The sequence below is a fragment of the Musa acuminata genome, chromosome BXJ2-10 (genome assembly GCF_036884655.1).
Source record: "Musa acuminata AAA Group cultivar baxijiao chromosome BXJ2-10, Cavendish_Baxijiao_AAA, whole genome shotgun sequence".
Lineage (NCBI taxonomy): Eukaryota > Viridiplantae > Streptophyta > Magnoliopsida > Zingiberales > Musaceae > Musa > Musa acuminata.
The window spans coordinates 15,537,658-15,544,409 of NC_088347.1; positions in this window are offsets into that span (position 1 = coordinate 15,537,658).

Below are 6,752 nucleotides of genomic sequence, written 5' to 3' on the forward strand. Positions count from 1 at the left end.
TAGGTTTCCTAGGTACGAGTGGTACCACTGCCAATGTCAGTCTGACACTAGGCGATACCACCACTTGATAGGGGCGGTGCCACTGCTTGGCACCCAATCACTGGGCGATACTACCACCTGCAGCCTCTTGGAGACTATGTATGGGTGGTACCATCGCCCAAACCAGCGGTACCATCGCTTGACACAGTCTCGAAGACTGTGCCACGACGGTGTCACCTCTTGGGTCACTATTTGGGCTGGGCCTTTTTCATTGGGCCCAACACAGTTCATACATGGGCCCAATTCCAATCTCAATTATGTGCTAACTACGAATTCTAAGACATTTACTAAGCTAAACAAGTCCGTAAGTCTAGTTTCTTCCGCGAGCTTTCGACGATTCTTCCGGTGAACTTCCGACGATCTCTCGGCAATGTTCTAGCAGACTCCCAGCAAGCTCCTCGACTTCACGATGCTCTTCTTGGTAAGTTTTGATGAGCTTCTTTGGCAAGCTCCTAGACTTCTTGGTCAATTCCGGTAAAAATTCTGACGAACGTTCGAACTTTCGATGAACTCTCGAACTCCCAACGAAATCACGTTCTTGACTCTAGGACTTCATTTTGCTTTATGTCTTGCTATCATAGTTAATCCTGCACACATAAAACACACTTCGATCTAGACAATTATTACTAAGCACGAATCATGTTGTCCGGCATGTCATTGGTCCATCGACGCATCATCCTCTCTTACGGCCTATTACCCAATTGGCTAGTTGACCTCCACAACTCCGATATCCTTGGCGTAATATCCCCTCTTTTGGATCTGATGCCCGAAACCATGGCCCGAAGCCTTCTGTCGATACGTCGACCGATCCTTTAGCGCGACGTCCAATCTTCTGACTGTTGAATCTCGGATTTTGATGATGAAGTCAATTGTCATTTGTTGTCTAATCTATGTGTTGAGATAAGTGTGCAGGATTAACTACGATGAAAGTCAGACAAGCAGCAGGAGTTGCGCCGGAGTCAAGATCATGATCACATTGGGAGTTCGAGAGTTCGACGGAAGTTCGGACGGTCGTCGGAGGTTCTGCGAGAACAGATCCGAGAAGTCCGGAAGCTTACCAAGCGAAGCTCGTCGGAACTCGCCAAGTGGATCGTCGCAAAATCCAGGAGTTTGCCGGAAGTCCGCAGAAGCATCACCGAGGGTTCATCGGATGATCGACGGAAGTTCGCCGGAAACTCGCCGGAAGAAGCGATTGACGTACCGAAGCAAAGCTGCAGAAATTGTCTTAGATTTAATCGTAGTTAGCACGTTGATTAAGTTAGAAATGGGAGGTGATCCCATTAGCTTAATCCTGGGGCAATTAGGCCCCTGAAGAACTCAGATTGGGTCGAATGGTTCAACCCATTCGGACCCAAGTTGCTGTGGGCGGTGCAACCGCCCCAGCCAAGAGGTGCAACCGCCCAGGGCTCAGTCTCCAAGCGAGACTGGGCGGTGCAACCTCCTCTGTCAAGAGGTAGCACCGCCAGAGCTCAAGTTTCGAGCTCTGCCAAAAGGTGCAACCACCGAGCTCGGTCTTCGAGCTCTGGCAGAGAGGTGCAACCTCTCTGGACAGGAGATGCATCGCCTGAGCTCGGTCTTCGAGCTCTGGCAGAGAGGAGCAACCACCTCTGGCAGAGAGGTGCAACCTCTCTGGTCAGGAGATGCACTGCCTGAGCTCGGTCTTCGAGCTCTGGCAGAAAGGTGCAACCACCCCTGACAGAGAGGTGCATCCGCCTGAGCTCAGTCTTCGAGCTCTGCCAGGCGGTGCAACCTCTCCAGTCAAGAGGTGCAACCGCCTGATCCCGAAATTCCGGGATTTGATCGTTTTGAGCTCCAAATTTGAACTGGGTTAGGGCCTATAAATACCCCACCCGTTCAGCACAGAAGGAAAAGAGATCCACTCCGAATTCTTGATCTTTTCTGTGATTCTAAGAGCTCAAAATTGTGTAAAGTCCAAAAGTTCTCCTCTTTCTGTTCTTCAAAGTCTTGAGTTGTAAAGAGAGGAGAGAAAGGATCTGTAAAGGTTTTCTCCTGAGCCTGTCAAAAGGAGAGAAACTGTAAAAGGGCAGTTGGCCTTCGCCTATTGAAGGAAGGCCTCTAGTTGACGTCGGCAACCTCATCGGTGGAGGAAGCCAAAAGTGGAGTAGGTCAAGACTGACCGAACCACTCTAAATCTCTGGTTTGCGTTTATTTTTGAGCACTTTATCATTACTGCAAACCTCCTACATAGCTACTGCCCTCTGCGCTTTTACGAACGATTATCTAAGTTTAGATCTTTCCGAATCTGCATTGAGACGTAAATCGGTGTTTTCGTACGATCTTTACATCGCAGTTTACGCTTACGTTTTGATTCCATTCATAACTGCGAACTGCTTTCTGCACATTCACAAAAAGATTTTCAAAGTTCAGTTTCTGCGTTTAGACGTAAAACTGCGTTTAGACGCAAAACTGTGTTTAGACGTAAAACCACGCTTAGACGTAAAACTGCGTTCAGATGCAAAACTGCATTCAGACGCAAAACTGCGTTTAGACGTAAAACTGCGTTCAGACGTAAAACTGCGTTCAGACGCAAAACTGCGTTCAGACGCAAAACTGCGTTCAGACGCAAAACTGTGTTCAGACGTAAAACTGCGTTTAGACGTAAAATTGAGTTTAGACATAAAACTGCGTTTAGACTCAAACTGCGTTTAGACGTAAACTGCTCTTAGACGCAATCTGCGCTTAGACGCAAACTGCGCTTAAATACAAACTGTGAATCAGCTTTTGCATCATAATAGATTTTATTGAACGAACGCACCTTTCGGTTTTAAATTGCTGTAAGATTTCCGCTGCACTAATTCACCCCCCCCTCTTAGTGCTCTAGATCCTAACAATTGGTATCAGAGCAAGGTTAACTCTCTAACGGATTAAAACCCAAGAGAGATGGCATACGCCGGAAACCAAGAGGGGCATTCTATTACACGTCCACCCATGTTCAGTGGGACGGACTACACCTACTGGAAGACCCGAATGAGGATCTTTCTTATTTCTATGGATTTTGAACTGTGGAACCTTGTTGAAAATGGATTTTCAAAGTCTTCTCTTCCAATGATCGATTGGAATGAATTGGAGAAGAAGGTTTTCGCTCTTAATGCAAAGGCAATGAATGCCTTATTTTGCGCACTTGATAAAAACAAGTTTAATCGTGTTTCAACTTGCGAAACTGCATTTGATATTTGGCACACACTCGAAGTGACCCACGAGGGCACAAGTAGAGTGAAAGAGTCAAAAATCAATCTGTTGTTACATTCTTTTGAACTTTTTCGAATGAAACCAAGTGAAACCATTGGCGACATGTTTACTCGTTTCACGGATGTCATCAACGGTCTAAAAAGACTTGGAAAAAGTTTTTCGGATTTTGAACTCGTAAATAAGATACTAAGATCCCTTCCTAAGAGTTGGGATCCTAAAGTGACTGCTATTCAAGAGGCAAAAGATCTGCGCAACTTCCCTCTTGAAGAACTAATCGGGTCATTAATGACCTACGAAATGACTTGTAAAGCTCATGAAGAGCAAGAAGACATCCTTCCAAAGAACAGGAAGGATATGGCACTCAAAACTTCTGAATGCCACTTGAGAGAAAACTCAAGTGATGAGGACTGGGATGATGACTTGGCACTTCTAACAAGAAAGTTTAAAAAGTTCTTTAAAAGAAACAAGTTTAAGAATGATACAAAAAATAAACTTGAACCCAAGAAGGACCAAGTAATCTGCTATGAATGCAAAAAACCGGGACATTACAAGAGTGATTGTCCCCAAGTCAAAAGGAGAACGTCAAAGAAAAAGGCGCTTCAAGCAACTTGGGATGACTCAAGTGCATCCGAAGAAGAGGAGTCCAATACCGAGCAAGTTGCTCATTACGCCTTAATGGCCATCGAAGATGAGGTAACAAATTCAATAGATGCAGATTTATCATTCAATGAATTATTAAATGCTTTCCATGAATTGTTTGATGAGTGTAAGATTATCAGTAGTAAACACAAACTGCTAAAAAAGGAGCATGATAGCCTTATTTGTAATTTTGATAAGTTAAATACTGAATATCATGATAGTGTAAGCCCATGCATGAAATGCCATGATCTAGAAACTCTCAAAAAAGAAAACTTGCTACTTAAGGACACCTTGAAGAAATTTGAGGTTGGTAGCAAATCATTGAACATGATCCTTACAAACAAGGGTCACGTTCCCAAAAGAAGTGGTATTGGATTCGTGAGAAGTCCTCACCAAAATCCAACCACCTTCATAAAAGGCCCCATCTTACATGTTAGACATCAAAGCAAATGCAACTTTTGTTGCAAGTTTGGACACAAGACGCACTATTGTCCATTTAAGAAAATTAGTCCAAACAAATTGATTTGGGTTCCTAAAGGAACCATGACAAATTCTATGCAACATGATAGAAAATGTAGATCTATTTGTGAGGAACCCAAAAGCAAATGGGTACCTAAAAATCATCTCTTCCTACAAAAACATTAAAATGTTAGGCTGGAGCAAGAATTAATATTCTGCTTCTTGATTCTCGACGGTCATAACCCAAAAGTCAAAAGGAACTCGCAACGCTTAAATGACGAGTGGAAATTATTAAATCACAAATGAGATTTGCATGCAATCTAATGTGACTTTTCAGAATTAGAAACATATGATTCACATATCCCCTTAATCATCAAATCTGTCAATATTATCCATTCATCATCTTCAAATCAAACCTTGTATCATGAAGAAACTAAGTATGTCATAAACTTGAAAGGATTACCAACTTAAACGAACTATCACAAACATGTGTACGACATTGGGAGTATGTATAAGATCTATCTTGATCGTACAAGTTAAAAAAAAAAAAAAACTCATACGTAATCACGTAAGAAACGTTAATTGCTCTGAAAACTCTCCTCAAGACAAAACATCCCTGATCAAATCACAAGTGCTCACTGCCTGCAGGCGGTGGCACCTCTCCAGCTAGCGGTGGAACCTCTCCAGCTGGCGATGGCACCTCCAGCCATCACGAGTTGCCAGCGGTTGCACCGCTCCAGCCAGAGGTGCAACCGCCCACAACTCTGCCTTTTTAACCCACGCTAGGACCGACGGTGAAATCGACCCCAACTCACTTCCCTTCCCTTCTCTACTTCTCCAAGCTTCCTTCATCCCCATTTCATCCCGTTTAGCTTCCCAAATACCTCCCATCTCGGAACAAAACATCAAGAATCCTTCCCTCTTTTGAAGATTCCACTAAGGTATTCCCTAAGAACCTCTTTAATTCTGTTTTGTTCTTCATTTACTCTTGCTCATCTTTATCCCTCTAAACTGCTGTAGTTATGGGATCTAGAAGATCCTCAAGGGACAAGGGAAAGAGAAGATTAGTAGAAGAGTTTGATTTCACCCTCTTTGATTCAAAAAACCATGCTGAAAAATTTCCCTCTTTCGAATTTAGAAGCATCAATAAGGGAAAATATGTAGATATATATGAACTTAGAGACTTAGAAACTATCCAATGGTTTGCAAACCTAGATCTACTTCCAATCTTGCAGATTAACGAACCGATCTATCCTAGGCTAGTTCGATTGTTTTACAATAACATACAAATAGATGAGGAAGAAAGGATGTCCACCTATCTTTTAGGACAACACATCTCAATCACTGATAGATTCATTTGTGATGTGATAGGCATTCCCATGAAAAGCATAGGACTTTACTTTAGAGGATCATGGGTTGATGAAACTATTGGAACATCCTATGTTGGAGCCTTAGGAACAATCTTTGCCAATCCCGACATAACATTTGTTCCTAAAAGTTGTGAACATCTACTACCTATGAACACTAAATTACTTCATCATATCATGACTAGTATAATTCTTCCTAAACAATGCCATCACGATGAAGTGAGTCAATTAGAATTAGGAACTATGTACTTAATCATGAAGGGACATGACATCTGTCTTGGCTATCTTATCCAACAAAGCATGTTAGAATTATCTAAGAAAGATATGATGCTTCCATATGGTGGAATAATTACTAGAATATTGAGAGCTTACGACATTCAAATACCACCAGAAGAAGAAGTAATGAAAGTAGATAGATTCAGCTTAATAAACAAAAATCTACTTCACCGACTGAGATGTCACTATAAAAATGGTAACTGGGTTAGGATGCCTAGAAGAACTGATCCTCTTCAACCAGAACCAGAACCGGAAACACCACTATTTAGAAGTACCCAATCTCCTCCGATCTGTCCCTTTGAGGAAACACATCCAGTTGAGCAAACTCATACATCCGTCAAAGAAATTGGGATTCGAATGGACCAATTCGAACAGAGACAAGAACAGATTGAACAACGACAAGATCAAATTTTATCAGAGCTACAGCAGATTCATAGTCAATTTGACTCCTTGTTTAGGCACTTTAATTTTCCACCTCATGAATGAACTTGTATGAACATTTGTCGTTGTAAACTTCTTATGTTACTCACTTCTGACATACTGGTTGTAAACATCTATTGTGGTAAACATTTGTCATATGCCTTGTGGTAAAGGTTATCTCGAACTTTAATCGTATCGTTTTTCCTTGATATGTGATATGTCCGAACTAAGAATGTTGTGTTCTGAAACTAAAAGTTTTGAAAATCTTGTGCGTTGATGTTGATGTGTCCGAATAGATAAACTCAGTTTTTCGGACTATATGATTGCCATGTTTATATGTGA